The sequence below is a fragment of the Mauremys reevesii genome, linkage group 4 (genome assembly GCF_016161935.1).
Source record: "Mauremys reevesii isolate NIE-2019 linkage group 4, ASM1616193v1, whole genome shotgun sequence".
In the NCBI taxonomy this organism is placed as follows: domain Eukaryota; kingdom Metazoa; phylum Chordata; order Testudines; family Geoemydidae; genus Mauremys; species Mauremys reevesii.
Window position 1 is genome coordinate 54,396,531 of NC_052626.1, and position 17,615 is coordinate 54,414,145.

Consider the following 17,615-nt stretch of genomic DNA (forward strand, 5'->3'; position numbering starts at 1 on the left):
CAGTGTGCCAAAGGTTGCTGATCACTGGGTTAGACATTAGGAAAAGCTAATGGGTAGTTAAGGGTAGTTAAATATTGAAAAAAATTACCTAGGGAGGTTGTGGAATCTGCATCATTGGAGGTATTTAAGAACAATTTAGACAAACAACTGTCAGGTCTGGTCTAGATAAACTTAGTCCTGTCTCAGTGCTGAGGACTGAACTAGATGACCTATCAAGGACCCTTGCAGTCCTAGATTTCTATGATTGTTGATGCAATATTTAAAAACATGGAAAAATTATTGTAAAAAAATTCTGTTTCTATGGCAAACATGTTTTCAGGTACATGCAATGTCAGCTACAATTGCATCTAATTACACACAGTAGTATGGTACACAACTTAACTGGGTGAAAGAGGACTCTATTTTCCAAAGGCTTAAACAGAATTCACATAGTTGTACAAGCTATTGAGACATTATTCTATACCAGCACAGATGCATATTCTAATGTGGAATAAAGGCAACTTATATTTGCAGAATAAGAAATATAGAATAAACAGTCCCCTTTAAGGTATCTAAAGTTGGGCATCCAAAAACTAAACCACTCAATCACTTCTGAAGACCTGGTCCTTAAGGTATGTGCCTCAGTCTCCATCAGTAAACTATGGATACTACTACTCGCTCCCCCCCCCCCCCCACACACACACTATTTGCCTGTCTTGTTGATTTAGATTGCGAGCTCTTTTGGATAAGGAATCTCTCTTAATACCTGTTTGTAAAGCTTCTACCACAATGGGGACCTGGTCTGATTAGGACCCCTAGGTGATACAGTAAGATAAGTAAAGATTTATGATGCCCAACACATCATTCAAGGAAAAAAGACATTTTCACTTGAATTTGTAATATGGGAATGAACCAATTAATAATAATCAGTAAGAAAGCCTTCTCTTGGGGAAAAAGAAATTGACACCACATATAACCAGGTTAGACACCAGTATAGACAAATGAAAATCAGACCACTTATTCTGGTGTGTAACCTTGGATTAAGGCAACTGTGAAATTTGAAGAACCAATATAAACTTCTGATTTCTGGCTGATGCTTGAAGTTTTTCTTATGAAGTTGCTGTATTTTTTGAATACCGCTAAGCATAAGTGAATTCCATCCTTGCTAACAAGAACAGAGTCCCATCCCACCCAGACCAGGTACAATGGGTACAGCCACCTATTCAGAAGAAAGCAATAGGGGCAACGGCTTAGCATAAACCTAGAAGAATCAGTTTTTTTCAACCTCTCTGCAAGCAGGGGGAGATGGTTGTGTATTTGGGGATTTTTCCACTAGGACACCACAGTGTCTAGTCTTTAGAAACCACAGAGGCTAGGTGGGTCAGGGGAGGATTCACAGGGACACTCAGGAAGTTTTGGTCAGGAGAAGGGAAGAGATTGGCATGCTTTTGTAGTGGAGTATGGAGACGGTTTAGCTGCAGGGCCAGTCAAGGTTAAAGCAGGCTGACCTGGGGAGAGACAGAGAGAGCTCCATGGCTGAGAAACAAGCCACATGCTGTAAAAGCAACAAAGAATCCTGTGGCACCTTATAGACTAACAGACGTTTTGCAGCATGAGCTTTCGTGGGTGAATACCCACTTCTTCAGATGCAAGCCACATGCTGTAGGAGAAAGACCCTGAATGCCTCAGAGGACTCTAACACCAACCCAAAGAATGCTCTGGAATGGTGAGGAAACTGAGGCAGGGAAATGTGTAAGGGTTATTATTTTTGTATAGAGCTATGTAATTTTCATGTTATTAAATAAAGAGCAATGATGTTTTAGAATCTGTGCAAAGTCTGTGTGTGTTGTGTTACACCTATCATGTGCCCTAGAAGAGTTCATCTGTGAGCCCAGAGCATGCACACAGCTGGATTTCCGGGAGATAGGGTATTTAGATTATGGGGTCATTAATAGTCCTAGTGGCTAGGCTGTTGGCCCATGGGGTCTAAATTCTCAAGAAAGAATGCTAGATAGAGGATGGGATGCTGGGAGACCAGATGCCAGCTCATGCTAGAGCCCCAAGCCAATTCACTTGTATATTAGTATATATCAAAGCGATTGTTAAATGTATAATAGTGTATTGGGTGTTTAAACTTCAGGAAAAACACTGGGATGTTAGTGGCATTGGTTTCACTTATCTGTATCCTGTTATAATGTAACAGCAAACATTTGCTTTGTGTATACCCCTATAACTAAATAACCCATCAAACAGAGGGAGGCCTTATGGAATGCAAATTTAACAGAAAAGTGCTAATTTCAAAGCAAGTGGTCACTGTGTGTGACAATTGGAGGTTAAAGACTCTAAATTCACTCCACTCCCTCTGTCATCAATGGAAAAGTCCATATGGATAGTGTTCCTGTCAGCTTATTTTGAGTGAGAAGAAGCTATAAATATGAATTCAAAGAAAAATCCTTCAACTCTGAACTGTTTTGGATTCTAACAGCGCAGAATAACTGAACGAAAAGACAGATCCCCAGAGTTATTCTGGGTAACTCTGGGAGAATTTTGGGAAACTGGCAGATTACTCTGCTAACATTTGGAATATGACTCATCTGTATGTATATTTTACCTGCTTTAACCTCTCAATAAACTGTCATTTTCTTTTCTTAGCTAATAAACCTTTAGTTAACTATAGAATTGGCTATTAGCATTGTCTTTGGTATAAAATCTGGAGTACCAACTGATCTGAGGTAAATGACTGGTCTCTTGGAACTGGGAGCAACCTGCTGGGGTGTGATTTTTGGTTTAAGTGACCTTTTATCAAAGTCCAGTTTGTCTGAGTGACAAGATAGTCCCCTCAGACTCTCCAGTCTATCTGTGACTCCATGGTAAGACTGGTATACAGACCCAGGAGTTCACATTTGTTACTGGCTTGGTGAAATCTAATTACAGAACATACCACCACTTTGGGATATCTTCCCTGTTTTCTGACAGTCTGCCCTGAGGTTAGTTGTGAGTCACTCCAGACAGCCTGACGGAGGATTTGCACTCCAAGCCTGTGCCTAGGCACTCCAAGGACTTTGTTCAGACTCTAGAGACTTAAAACACATGGGGATTCAGCATTTGGATCACCTCACAGCAGTCCACTGAGAGCATAAGATTGGGCATTTGAGTAGATCATAAAATTAATATCGCTCTGTGTGCTCAAAGTAATACAAGTCCTGAATTCTTTAAAAATAGTCTTTCAAATATCCATTCAATAATCAATCAAGTAAATGGAGCTGTGCTATTTCATCAACGGGATAGTCATCAATAATCCTATGTTGTGACTGAGAAGATAATCCATACAAACCCCAATGAAATCCAAATTACTATGTAAAAATAACTTTGCTGTCATGCTCTCTCTCTCTCACTTTCCAAGAATAGTGTTTTTGAATATCTTAGAGGGCAATTTTTTCAAAGAACTTCTTAATCTAGGACACAAGTATAAAAATATTGTCAGGACAAATCAGATAGTTTGTTGACCAATCCCATGTATGCAGTACATATAATCTTTAAGGGCCTAATCCTGCACCATTTAAGCCAAAGGGAGTTTTCCCACTGACTTCAATGAGAGCACAATTGGATCCTAAAGTATTTAATAACTCACTAGTCTAGAGATGAATTTAACTAAAAAAAAATTTAGAAGCCTTTGACCATGTGAAAAAAAAAATCTATAAATATCTTCAATTTTACTTTGTGTACCAGGCATCCAACATAGTTTGGTTATACGCATGAAATATGCATAGGCTTATAAAATCATTCTCAAGAAAGAATCTCATTCTCCAAAGCTGTTCCTTTTTAAAATGCCAACCATAAGCAACTTTGAAAAGCCTCTGTACCTCTTCCAGCTATCATTATCACAAATAATGACGCTTTAAAAAAATCAAATCTTCCTAAGGATTTCACAAGATTTACTTGGAGAGTGCATATGGTTAGGAGGAACAATAGCATGCTTTTCTTATACCAGATACCACAAAACACAAGATCAAAATGCTCTTTAAAATACCCTGCAACCAGGATTTCTGAAGCATAGCTCTTCTATAAGTAACCTCTGATACAAGACTACCACTGCACTCCATTGTAGTCCCTTATCATCATCCTTTTACAACATTCATCTCTGCATTATGCACTAAATCCTTGCCTCTCAAGCATCATCTTCTGCAGAGGGTTTCCTGAGATAGCTCATCAAAAACAAGGGAGAAAGAACTAAATGTAGATGTATGTTATGGCTTGTCTGTATGATTCCAGCTCAAATAAAATGTCACTGTAGATTGTACAAATCACTGTGAACAAATACAGTCTTCAAGCCTGGTGTAAAACATCCCCAGATAAGACTCTAAGACTATCAAATGCAGCTTTGGGACATGCTTTTGTCCCCTTCATCTTTAAGCTCATAGCTCAATCCAATTATCCACAATTTAGCCTCTGCCAATGATTTGTGTACACTTGTGTTTCAGAGGCGGATTTTTTGTCTGATTCAAGTCTAAAACTTTACAAGCTGAAAAAATCCATGAAATAATATAGTAAAAGCATGAGGAATTACTCTATAAAACAGACTAAAAAGAGTTTCTAATCACTTGTATTATCTATCCCCTTACTAAGAGGTCTAATATGTACAGTTTAGCTATTTTTCTCACCAGCACAAACCATTAAGTGTAAAGCTTTTCCACCCAAATAAAATTATTTTAACTTTCCAGAATTACTTATTGTAGAACCTTGCATCTGTAAGCTAACTTTTAAAACCATACATGCTAGATTCTTTCCATGATTTATATTTAAAATGCCTATTCTAGGCTCCAAACTACGTAGTCAAGCAGAACCATTGGATTCTGATGGTAAGCAAAATTATTCCTTTGGGAGGATTTATTCTCAGAAAATTTACCTATATATTAAATAATCAGACACCATTTTCTCAAGCAGATTTCCATAACAGATAATTCAATACAACTTTAAGACTCAATCCTGCAAACACTTAAGCACATGCGTAACTTTACTCATGAGTAATCCCATTAAAGTCAAGAGACAACTCGTGCTTTGCAAGTTTTCGTCACAATTTGTCTGACAAAATTAGATCTCAAAACACTTTCTATAATAAAATTATGTAATTATAGAATTAAATAATAGCATAGGGAAAGAAAGTGTAATATAGACAGACCGGGGAAAATATATGTATATTTTAGCTGACATTCAAAATGAGGTAAATAGGGTGCAGAAGAAAAGGAAAGTTTGAAAATGATAGCTGCTGTAAAGGAGAAGACTCTTCCACTAGCAGTAGTGAGATTGTGTGAATGGAGTTAGAGAATGTCAGTGCTAGAAGTTGGAAGAAGGGGAACAGGAGATGGAAAGACAGATCACAGGGCAAATTTACTGCTAGAATACAGCAGGCTTCAGAATTCCATTGATTTCATTGGACTTGAACTTAATTGTAAATTTGAAGTTCAACAATGAAGTTCAATGGAATTGTGCCATTTTATGCCAGTAGTAAATGTGACCCAACGTCTGCGAGATAGACTGGGCAGGTTGTTAGAAACCTGAGGGTCAATTTTGAACTTAATCCTGAAATGGGTGATGAACCAGTGGAATTGTTTGATGATAGAATGATGTGGACATCTTGTTTGTCTAGCATTCTGGAGATTGTGGGCAGCAAAATCCTGCATAAGATGGTGTTCAGAGAGCTAGAACTTGGAGGTTTCAAAGAAGAGAGTTAAATGTCAAAATGAGAGGAGGTGAAGACATGGAGGAGGATTTGAACAGAGGAGGAATCATGGAAGTAGCTAATGTTGTGGAGGTGGTGGTAGATAGATGTAGGAGATGTGTAAGGGGAAAATGAGGGGCTAGGTTTATGTAAAGTAGACAAACTATTTGATTCAAAATCAGTAACTATTTAAAAATTTCTTAAAATTAGTCAATACCTTTTTCAGAACAGTTTTTAGTATAGTATTTTGTTAAATGTTATTTTCAGACATTAGTTTCATATCCATCTTCACTTCCATCAATGTTGGAGGCACAAGCCCAGATCTTTGGGTCTTGTCAAGCTAATCCAAGTAAAGCACTGGCTTTTGGGAGAAGCCAATTTAGTCAAGGAAACTAATCTAGTCCTCAGCTTATTAACAGCTTCATCTTATACATTTATAGATTTAAGGACAGAGGGGACTACTGTGATAGTCAAGTTTGACCTACTGTATAACACCAGCCATAGGACTTCCCTGATTTATGTTCTGCTTGGTGCTGAAATTTCTCAGGTTCAATCACGAGGGAGGTTTCTAAATTTAAGTCATTCCATGGGAGCCTACTGAAGCAGTGCATGCATTTCTCTGGCATTGTCCAGATATTCTGCCAAGAAGAACATTATTGCCAAAGCTCTCCTGAGAACAATCATCAGTTTGCAAGGGATTATGCCAAGAAATGTCTTTTTCCTGTTTAAATACCCACAACTCCTTTTGGGAAAACATACAGGGACAGATTTTTCCATGTTGTGCAGTAGCTTTCTGCTGTAGCACCACCTGACTTGAAAGCTGGCGTATCCCAACCCAAAGAGACCCAGTGATGTAAAGCTGGCATAGAAGCTGTAACACCACTTCTTCCTCTCCACCCACCCGCTCCATTCAGCTGTTTTAACAGAGAAAAGTGAACTGTCTAGAGGGAAAGGGTTATGACCAGAATGCCCCTATGCCCCACACATACCTGGCTGCAATTTGAGCCCCTCAGGGCTGATAGCATACAGTGTCAATCACAGCAGCCCTTAAGTGTCTAACCCAGCACAAGGATGGCATAGCAGCAGAAGCAGTCAGGGTGTACAAAGATGAGCTTTAAAACTTGTGTACACACACAGGCACACAGGCACGCACACACACACATAAACACCCCTACCTCACTTCCACTGTGTTCAATTCAACTATAGCCAAGTATTTGGCCCTTACAGTGTAAGGGGCTTATGTGAAATATCTCTCAGGGTGTTAGGGCATTCCCCACAAGTGACAGCGGGCAAAAGTTAAAGTAGTGAGTGAGTAAGATGAGACATGCAAGTTGGAATGTAGGAACATTTACTGGAAGAAGTTTGGAGATAATGAGGTCTTAAAGAGAATAAATATGACATGAGTAGAAGAGACCAAATGGAAGGTTGCAAAGTCAAGATTCTGGTGAAGGAAGTTCAACCTCCAGAAATGGTATTGGAATTATTCTGGATGAAACTGTGCAGAGGCACGTCATAGAGGTTACAGGAAGGTAGGACTGACTGATGAGTGTTAAACTGTGCTGGGCACAAGTAACTATCTGTCTAGTAAGTGGGTATGCACCACAGATAGGAGAGGATCAAAAAGTTAAAAGAGTTTCAGTAACTAGTTGTGCCATATTGGAAACATACCATCCAATGAGAAGGTAATATCAGAGCAGCACGCATTGGAACTATGAGGCTGGATATGAAACAGTTCATAGAGGGTACAGCATTGGAACCAGAAACTGAGGTAGAAACAGTTCTACAGACTTGTCTGGCAGTGGACTTGGTGACTGAAAACACACACTTTCAGAAAAGGGAAAGGCATCTCATAGCTTATCCAGCAGAGGACACAAGTCCCAAATTAAGAAGCAATAGATCACAAATAATCAATTGTAAGGTAATACTGGACAAATGCATTGTGAAACAGCACAGACTTCTCCTTATAGAATTCAGAAATATCTGAATCCGTCATCACCAGAAAGGTGGAAACTTAAAAACAGTAATGAAAAAGCCTTCAAACAAGAAGTAATGTGTAGACTTCTTGACTACACACTGGGAAGTCAGCTTTGCTGGTAATGGCATATGAAGTCCAAGGAGCGATAAAACCATTGCTGAAAACAATCAGAAGGGAGAATCTGGTGCTGGAATCCTCAAGTTAAAGAAACCTTTTGGGTGGGGGTCAAAGGTAACATTTAATAACTGGCAGACCAGTGGCTTGACCAGTGATAAGATGGAATACATGGAGACAAAAAAAGGAGGCCAAAGAAGTGTTGCTACAGCTAAAAGTATGGTCTGTGATGAGCTTTATAACCAACTAGGAGGACATCAGAGACAGAAGACTATCTATAGACTTGTCAAAGCAAGAGAAAATCATGAGGGATGTGAATGAGTTTGGTTAGATTAGACAGGAATATGGAATATGGCAAACAAATGGTGAATCAATTAGCAAAAAGTTTGGAGTGATTATTTTGAAAGATTGATGAATGTGGATTCATCTCAAGGGAGGATTAACAATATGTAAGCTGAACTGGAGCATGATAGACTGAATACACAAGGAAGAGGTTGCAGATGCATTTAGGAAAATGAAAAAAGAAAAAGCTTCTTGGCTAGATGAAGTAACAGTGGATGTTCTGATGTCATTAGGAAGGGAATCCATCAAGTATCACCATATTTGGAGTCGGGAAGGAATTTTCACCCAGGTCAGATTAGAAGAGACCCTGGGGTTTTTCACCTTCCTTTGCAGTATGGGGCACAGGTCACTTGAAGGTTTAAACTCTGTAACGTAAAGTTTTTGAATCATGATTTGAAGACTTTAGTAACTCAGCCAGAGGTTATGGGTCTATTCCAGGAGTGGATGGGAGAGGTTCTGTGGCCTGCAATGTGCATGAGGTCACAATGGTCTCTTCTGTTCTTAAAGTTTGAGAGTCTATTTTACAAGTTTGTTCAATGATATTTTTAAGAAAGGGAATATGCTGGATGAATGGTATAAAAAACTTTGGTACCAATTGTTAAACAAAGGAAATATTATACCATCCCCTAATTATTGCCCAATTAAGTTGATGTCAAATGCTATGAAAGTATGGAAGAAGATTATTGAAAACCATCTGCATGGAATAGTTGAAATATGGAAGGATTACTATAGCTTAATCCCAGGAAAGAACACAATTGATGGCATATTTGTGCTACAAATCCTCAATGAGAAATTCAGAGAAAAGAGATGGCAATTGTGGACCTAGAAAACAGTGTACCAAGAAAACTAGTTTGGTGGAGTTTATGATGGAGAGGTGTGCCAGAAGGATATATCTATCTTATCCAGAAGATGTACAATGGAGTGACTACTGTAATCAAAACCAAATGGGGCTACAGCAAATAATTTCCAGTAAACATTGGCCTCCACCATGGTCAGTGTTGAGACCCTTTGTTGTTTGAGGTTGTCATGGATGGGGTAAGTAACAATATATGAAGGGAGCCACCTTTGAATATTCTGTTCACTGATGAACTAGTGATATGTATGGAAGACTGTGAGACTTTGCAAGCCAAGTATGAACAGTGGTGTAACAGGGTCGGTACTCACCCCTGCCGCGCCTCCTGCTGGTCGGTCCCAGAATGTCCCTCGGTCCGGCCCTGGAGCGCCCTCGGCAGGCTGGTGACCCGCCTGTTCTCTGGCCCCGGCGTCCCTCCCTGGACCCGGTGCCCGCTATCTATAATTGGGTCTCCCTCTCCCAGGGGAACCCCACGCTACTATCCCGCCTTGCCTCAGTAGTGGCTACTGTCAGTCATGGTCTAGCCCCACACCCTGGGGCAGACTGCAGTATCAGCCCACTCATCACAGGCAAAGGGGGTTTGAACCTGCTGCTTCGTCCTACCCCTAGGTTGCCCTCTGCAACCCCTCAATACCTGTGGCCGTTTGCTAGGCCGCAGCCTGGGGCTTTCCTGGCTGGAGCCTCCCCAGCTCCTCAGCCTGTTCCCCAGCCCTGCTTCACTCAGGTACCTAGTCTCAGCCTCTAAGCAGCCAGGCCCATCTCTCTCTGGAGGCAGAGAGAGACTCTTTTTGGGCTCTGGCTTCCCTGCCTTTTATAAGGCCCTGCTCCTCAGTTTGGGGCGTGGCCCCCAGCTGCAGCCACTTCCCCAATCAGCCTAGCCTGAAGGCTGTCTTCTCAAGCCCTGCCAGGCCACTTTTTAAACCCCCTTCGGGCAGGAGCAGGACCCACCCTGCTACACACCCCCCACCTCAAGAACCCCTCCACCGGGGGGAGGCGGGGTGCTCTACCGGCCCAGCTTTCTCCTCAACTGGGCCCGCAGAGAATCTCTTTCTTCTCGCAGGCTCTCCAGCGTTTGGAGCAGCCTGCTTCCTTCCTCCAGGGTTTGGGTTCCCACCTCGGCCCTTGTGTGGGTTCCCTGAGTACGGTGGGGCCTCTCTGCCCCAGCCCCTTTCTCTTTAGGGGTCTCGGTCTGGACTACCCCTTCCTGGCGGCTAGTCCCAGACCGAGCCTTGGTTTCGGGCACTCCCCCTTTCTGTTTCAGGGGGCAATGCCTTTTTATGTGGCCCTTGGTGTGGCAGTGGAAGCACCCTTGGCGCCTTCCCCCTGCCACGGCCCCAGTCTTGGTTGTTTGGGCCCTAGCCCTTTCTTCTGGGCTGGCCCGGGCCTTGGGAGCTCCATGAGGGCACTCCCTCTTTAGGTGTCCCAGCTCCCCACAAGCCCAACACACTTGGAGCCCCCCTGTTAACTTCACAGGGGGCACTCGAGTCTTGTCTGGGTGAGGCCTCTCTGCCCCAACCCAGTAAGGACACTCCCTTTTCAAGTGTCCTCGTTGCCCACAGGCAAAACAGTCTTTAGGCCTCGGCACTGGCCTCCAGCCCAAGGTGCCTGGCCCCCATTGAGGTCCATGTGCCCGCCCCCGCAGCAGCTGAAGCAGCCGTGCTTGCTGCTCGGTGAGCCGGGCCACACAGGCTCTCCAGTAATAGTCTCTCATCTTCATTTTCTCCAGTCTCTCAAGTCTCAAAGTCCAGGCTAGTCCACCGTCCTCTGGGCAACTGTCCCCCAGTTCTTGCCCAGGCCCTTTGTATCAGGGGCGGTTCAAACGGTCCCTGGTCAGGTGCCACTGTAACAGGGCCGTACTCACCCCTGCCGCGCCTCCTGCTGGTCGGTCCCAGAATGTCCCTCGGTCCGGCCCTGGAGCGCCCTCGGCAGGCTGGTGACCCGCCTGTTCTCTGGCCCCGGCGTCCCTCCCTGGACCCGGTGCCCGCTATCTATAATTGGGTCTCCCTCTCCCAGGGGAACCCCACGCTACTATCCTGCCTTGCCTCAGTAGTGGCTACTGTCAGTCATGGTCTAGCCCCACACCCTGGGGCAGACTGCAGTATCAGCCCACTCATCACAGGCAAAGGGGGTTTGAACCTGCTGCTTCGTCCTACCCCTAGGTTGCCCTCTGCAACCCCTCAATACCTGTGGCCGTTTGCTAGGCCGCAGCCTGGGGCTTTCCTGGCTGGAGCCTCCCCAGCTCCTCAGCCTGTTCCCCAGCCCTGCTTCACTCAGGTACCTAGTCTCAGCCTCTAAGCAGCCAGGCCCATCTCTCTCTGGAGGCAGAGAGAGACTCTTTTTGGGCTCTGGCTTCCCTGCCTTTTATAAGGCCCTGCTCCTCAGTTTGGGGCGTGGCCCCCAGCTGCAGCCACTTCCCCAATCAGCCTAGCCTGAAGGCTGTCTTCTCAAGCCCTGCCAGGCCACTTTTTAAACCCCCTTCGGGCAGGAGCAGGACCCACCCTGCTACAAGTGGCAACATAGTTTTCAGCAGGTTGGACTTAGACTGAACATTGGTAAGACCAAGGATATGGCAACTGAGGGAGGAAGACTCATCAGAAAGGATATCACAGGCAGAGAGCTTAGAAGACTGAGAATTTAAATACCTAGAATCAATAGTTGCAGTTGGTGGTGCCCTCCTAAGTGATGCCCAGCATCATACTAAAGCTTCATGGTTCAAATGGTGGGAACTGACCCCAGTTCTCTGTAGCAAAAAGCTGCGAATAATGTTAAAATGTAGTGTGCATAAAACTGTAATTTGACCCATCTTAATGTACCAAACAGACGTGGCCAGCCACAAGAAAGGACATCAGTATGATCTTCACCATGGAAATGAAGATATTGAGATGTTCAAATGGTTGGATACTCTGTGATAAAAAACAAAATGAGGTTGTAAGGGGCCTAATGTGGGTTGCTCCAATTGAAGACAAATTGAGGGATGCTAAACTACATTGGTATGGGCATATCCAGCAAAAATTGGAGAGCTATATTGGTAGAATGGCTCTTACAATGACTGTGGATGCAAGAGGAGCAAGAGGGAGACCAAAGACACAGTATAGGGATTGGATATTAGTATACCTCAAAGAAACCAATCTGCATGACGGTCTGGTATACTATCATGAGTTTTGGAAGAGGGCTATTAAAGTCACCGACTTTGAATAGGGAAATGGGAAGGAAGAAGAAGAGTATAAGGGTATTTGAATTTATGCTGCCTTTTATGTTGAATGTGAGGTTTTAGAGCAAAAGCAAGGGTTTGATCAGCCACTACCCATGTTTAATTATTTTGAGTAAAAGGTAATTCTGTTTTTATATGATGTCTAGTGATACGATAACCTGAATCCATCAATGTAATTACTTTTAGGTCTCATTCCAGAATTCTTGGATTCCTGGGGCTAAATTCAGCTCAAGAAGCAGGTATAAATGAATATATCTGCCACAGACTTCAGCCCATCTAGGCCAAGACAAAATGTGGTACCTAGTTATCCATGCCAAATATTCAGACATTGTTCTCCCAGCTGAGTCTCTCCCATCTGCTCAATATATTTTTACTATCTCTGTATTATACATCATGAAACGATTTCATGGGTTACCAAATTGAGTCTGGGTATGTATGTTTGCCAACTTTCAGATATGGCATAAAGATGGTAATTATGACAGTTCTAAATCATATATCTCCCCCAATGCTTTGATTTCAATGTGTTAAGCTTAAACTGCAAGGCAGGTTTAAAGATTAACAATTTGCTTGGATAAAGAAAAACAGAAAAATATAATTAATTATTTGCCTGTCCCCAACCCTAGTTTACAAAACCATGGTGTAACATTATTGAGCTCAAAATTGAAGGGTGACAAGGTTAATATGTAGCTTTAGACCTCATGGTTTCATTAACAAACACATTACAGGCTGTAAAGCTGAACTGACAGTAATGCTAGGCCCAAACAAAGTAAATAATTACTGGCTTGGCAAATGAGGAAGCACTTGCAGAGTTTGTTTACATTTGGTTTTTGGAAAATTCATGTTGGCAACAAGTCAAATATAGTTTGACTAGTAATTGTGACAATTGCTCACAGATGCTGCTGGAAGAACAACAAAAGAATGGATTTATGGTTTTTCTCCCCTGCATTTTTCCCCTTTGTTGGTCCCCCCCCCCCACCACCCCATCCACCCCCATCTTTCTTTCTTACCACTTTGGATCAATAACAAACTTGCAGCCACAAAGATAAGTGGGTTACATGGCAGATGGGCCTTGGAATGTTTAAAAATCTCATGTTGCATTTTCTCTTTTGGCCACGGATTGGAAAAGACACAGCTGTGTTCAAGCTGCAGTCATAAAATCCTAGCTCCTTGACAATGCCTCTGGGTCCCCACAGTTGAACATAGGCCTGCATGGGATTTTCACAAGAAATGCATCAGTTCCGTACTGGTGCACTGTTAATAAACTTTATCAGATGCCAGGGATACATAACTGTGGTTAAGCTCCATTCCTTTTGTACAATTAATTGTTTGGCTACATAGGAGAACTTTGAACATATTGCCCAGGATTCAAGTAATGAGACAACCCAAACTGGAAAATAGTTCTACATCATGTGGTAGATTCAGACAAATCAAGAAACCTCAGCTCCCTTTCCAATTTCTTAAGTTCACCTACACACTAGGTAACACTCTGTTCTCACAATCCAATAATTGTGAACCCCTTGAATTTGACTTTGAGTGATAGTAGAAACAGATTTAGAAAAATTATCCTGAATCTGTTATTAGAGGGAACATTCTAGTTTTCACATGTTAAATAACTTATTTACAATAAACCTTGTTATATTTAAATTCCACTCCAGGATACTTTGGTCCCAAGATAGAAAAGCCATGTATTAATTAATTGTTCCACCAAAGATGAGTTCCTTCTGCTTCTCCAATGTACAGATTAAAATCCACTAGAAAAGAGGAAGAGTCTAGAGAAATTCTGTGGAATTCAATAATGCAAATCTACATTGTTTCCTATGGTTTAGTGAACTAAGACTACAGAACTGGGCCTGATTCACCAATGTATTACTAGAGTTGTATATTAATGTAAGACTGACTCAGTGGTGTTACATTGGAATTAAATAAGAGTAATTTAGTGGAGAATCAGGACATAGATAGAAAATGCTGCAGAGTTCAGTAATCACCTATGCATCTTTGCTTCTTTTGCATTGTTAGTAGCAACAGTTTAGCCTTGTCACAAAGCCTGCATATCATTTAATTCTAACTTGAAAATATGGCATGGGTTATGTTTCTCCATTCTCCCAGAGCAACTCTACAGTGTATTTTATAATATAGAATGTTATTTGTTTATGTTTGTCTTAGAAAAAACAAAATGCAAAAGAACATCCATCCCCTCTTGGAGGCCACACCAGAGAGATTCTGCACATAGCTCTCCTTCCAGGCTATGGGTAGAAGACTAGGGTACATAGCTGGCTGACATCCAACTGACTGAGGACCATAAAGGAGGCACCACTTGCACTGTACTTCAAACTGACAGTTACAGTCAGTTAAGAGAGGGACAGATCCTGCCAGGATCAAAAACATCTCCGCACAAAGCAAATTAGGGATGCAATGACAAATATCCTCCTACCCCCGCGCGCAACTCCTTGCTACACCCCAGCATCTAGCAAGAGAGTTTTCAGGAGCACAGAGCCTAGTTGTGGGTCGAAGCTCCTACTTTTCCTTCAGTTGCTCCACTGCTGTTTGTGCAGAGCAGAGTGATGGGTAGGAGTGCACAGAAAGAGCCCGGGGGAAGGGAGATTTCACATAAGTGCTTATCTCCTTTACTGAGTGGTTCTGCACCTCTCACCTGTGGAATGGCTGTAGAGCTACTCCACAACAGCTTTCTATACTGGGCCCAACTCTGTTGGGCTGCTATAAAAATAGGTCAACACAGCAGTAAGGGGGTGTTGACCTAACTCTGGGGCTGGATGTAGGCCTGGATTTAACACAGTACTTTAGTACATGCTTAACTATAAGCATTTAAGTCAATAGCCACATTTATTTCAACAACACTATTCATTTGCTTAAAGTTAGGCATCTGCTTAAGTACCTTAGCCACTGCAGGATTATCGGTCCAGCACTGCTCGACAGCACTAAATTCACAAAAAGAAGTGTTTAATGAAAGAGAGGGGGATTTAAATTCTGAGTAAATAAAGAAAGAAGAAAGCAAACTTGTCGATAAGAGCTGAAACAACATAAAGGAAAAAACTGAGCAAGAAAGAGTGAAAAAGTTGGGGGGAAGTACTTCCAAATTTTTTATGAATAGTGTGCAACATGTCATATTCTAATCAATAAGTGAATGCTTTAATGCTTTACCCACAGTAGCTTTGATATGCCTTAGAGTCAACCTTTGAGCTGAATTAAATAAGGTTCTCTTAAGTTCCAACTACAAGCAAAGAGGTGACACAGCTTAGTTATTGTGAGGAATCAGATCCCCTGACCGAATGTCGGAAATGTTAAGTATCAAGAAGCTAAGCAGAAGAGGTAGAAATGTGTTGATTTGTTTTATCTTTAATATAGGCAAACAATCCTGAGCTAAACATTTTATATTATTTTTAAATATGGCAATCACCACAATATTCGGATGAAATTAATACTCTTATAAGTGGGCAGTACCTAGTAAAAGTTCAGTGAAATTACCTATGCTAACCTAAGTCACTCATGAATTCGCAAAGGTGATCCATACAGAAATTTCAACATTTTCCTATGAACTCAGCTTTTCATGGAGAAATTCCTCACCTTTGGTGCAAATTACATGTGCCTCAGTGAAACATGATTTCAATGAGCCTACACAGAATTTAAGTGCCCAGAGAATTTGCCTTATTAGCTCTACTGAAAAAATAGCCACCATGAGTCCGATCGTCCAACACCACCATGCACAGAATTCCTTTTGATAATGTGCACAGACCTCCCACAGTGACTTTAGGATCTTTCCCTATCTCAGTGAATGACAATTTTTGAAACTTTAGGTTTCCCCCACCCCCTTACCTGAGCAAGAAAATCAACATAAAGCAAGTACTTCAGTCTGCTAAGTTCTCAAATCCACATCTGTCATGAGCCATTTTACCTTTGATTTTCTGCAGGACTTTCTCTTCAGGTTTGAGGGGCATCTAAGAATTTGGCAAAGTGGGGGGGTGTCAGTTTTCACAATCAGAATCAGTTCCACTTCATGGATTTGCAGGCATACTCTCTGCAGACTGAAAACTGTTTGATCTCAGTTTTTAGCATCTGCAATTTCATAACTAAGGCAGCTAAATCTTTTCCCAAATTCCAATAACCACCATCTTAATTAACATGGAGCTCGTTTGTCACGTTGCAAGTGATATTTTAGTCTTTTCTGAAATGAAGTTCTCTTCTATTTTTAAAAAAAGAATTAGCTGCATGTAACCACTTTACTGGGTTGTAACTCTTCCTGTAACACTGATTTTCTGGTAGGAAAGTGAATATTAAACAAATGTTGGCAGGAGGAAGTTAAAGTGAGGGGCTTTATATGTGCTAGATAGAAACTTGCCACAGTATTTAAAATGGTAATCAACACAACCGCAGGATGCTGCTATAGGGCCTAGCTTTGAGTATGCACTACTCAACAGAAGTCAATCACAATTGCAGGAGCTCACAGTATCATGCATATATATAAATACATCTTCACAAGGGGCTATACATAAAAATAAATATATCTGGTAGAAGTCCAAGATTGCCTTAACAACATGCAATGTTTTCCACTAATCCTCTCCAAGGATAAATCCCAGTTAACAGCAGTAAACATTTTGAAGCAATCTTAAATTTTTGAGATGCATTGCACCTAGTTTCAAAGTCAACAAAACCCCCCTTTTATGGTTATTTTAGCCTTTTATTCCCCAAAATTGAAAAATGTTAACTAAAGTGTTTTGGAGTGAATTTGCTGACTTATTTTAATGTTCATAAGCAATTGCTATCTGTTCTAGTGAGAGGAGTAGGTTTTGAATAATTTTGTATACTTACTTTGAGAATCATAGCAAATATATATATATATATAATTACACGCCCCCCCCCCCCACACACACACACCCTATGTTAAAAGAACATAAAGGTTGAAAATTCAAACACTCAAAAGTGAGGAAATGCCAGAATTAAGGTTGCCTGAGGAACCTGGTAGCCATCTTCACTAATATTATACAACAGAAAAACTGGCTGTTTTTGCAGAAGACCTAAGATGCCCAGGAGAATGTCCTGAGCCTACCAATATACAGTTTTGAGACATGAGCTCATCAGAGCACGTACTAAAACAGAATGAGGAATTAGCATGGGATGGTCAGAGGGATGCAAAAACTAGCCTGCCTCTAATCTAATATGAGGAAAACACAGAGTGAAGATGCTTTCAGGCCCACTCTGTTTAAGGAACTCTGGGGTTGGGGGGTGTTTGGAGTTTTGGGATTTGGACACTGGCCATCTGTAGAGTCAGTGAACTCAAAGGAAGGCTAGGAGAGGAGTTTGTTTACTTTGGATTTTGTTCCTTTTGCTACAAGACCTTGGAGAGGCAAAGGTAGAGAATGAACAGACCAGTCTACTCTAGTGTACAACTGTACTGTGATATGATACC

At 41.7% G+C, this 17,615-nt stretch overlaps 1 long non-coding RNA gene across 1 annotated transcript; it reads left to right on the forward strand.

The window, feature by feature from the left end:
* Positions 1-11,481: 11,481 nt before the first annotated feature.
* LOC120403104 lies at positions 11,482-14,932 on the forward strand. Its single transcript, XR_005597469.1, has 3 exons — positions 11,482-11,534; positions 12,380-12,432; positions 14,357-14,932. It is a non-coding gene; the product is annotated as an uncharacterized LOC120403104 (long non-coding RNA).
* The last annotated feature ends 2,683 nt before the right edge of the window (positions 14,933-17,615 follow it).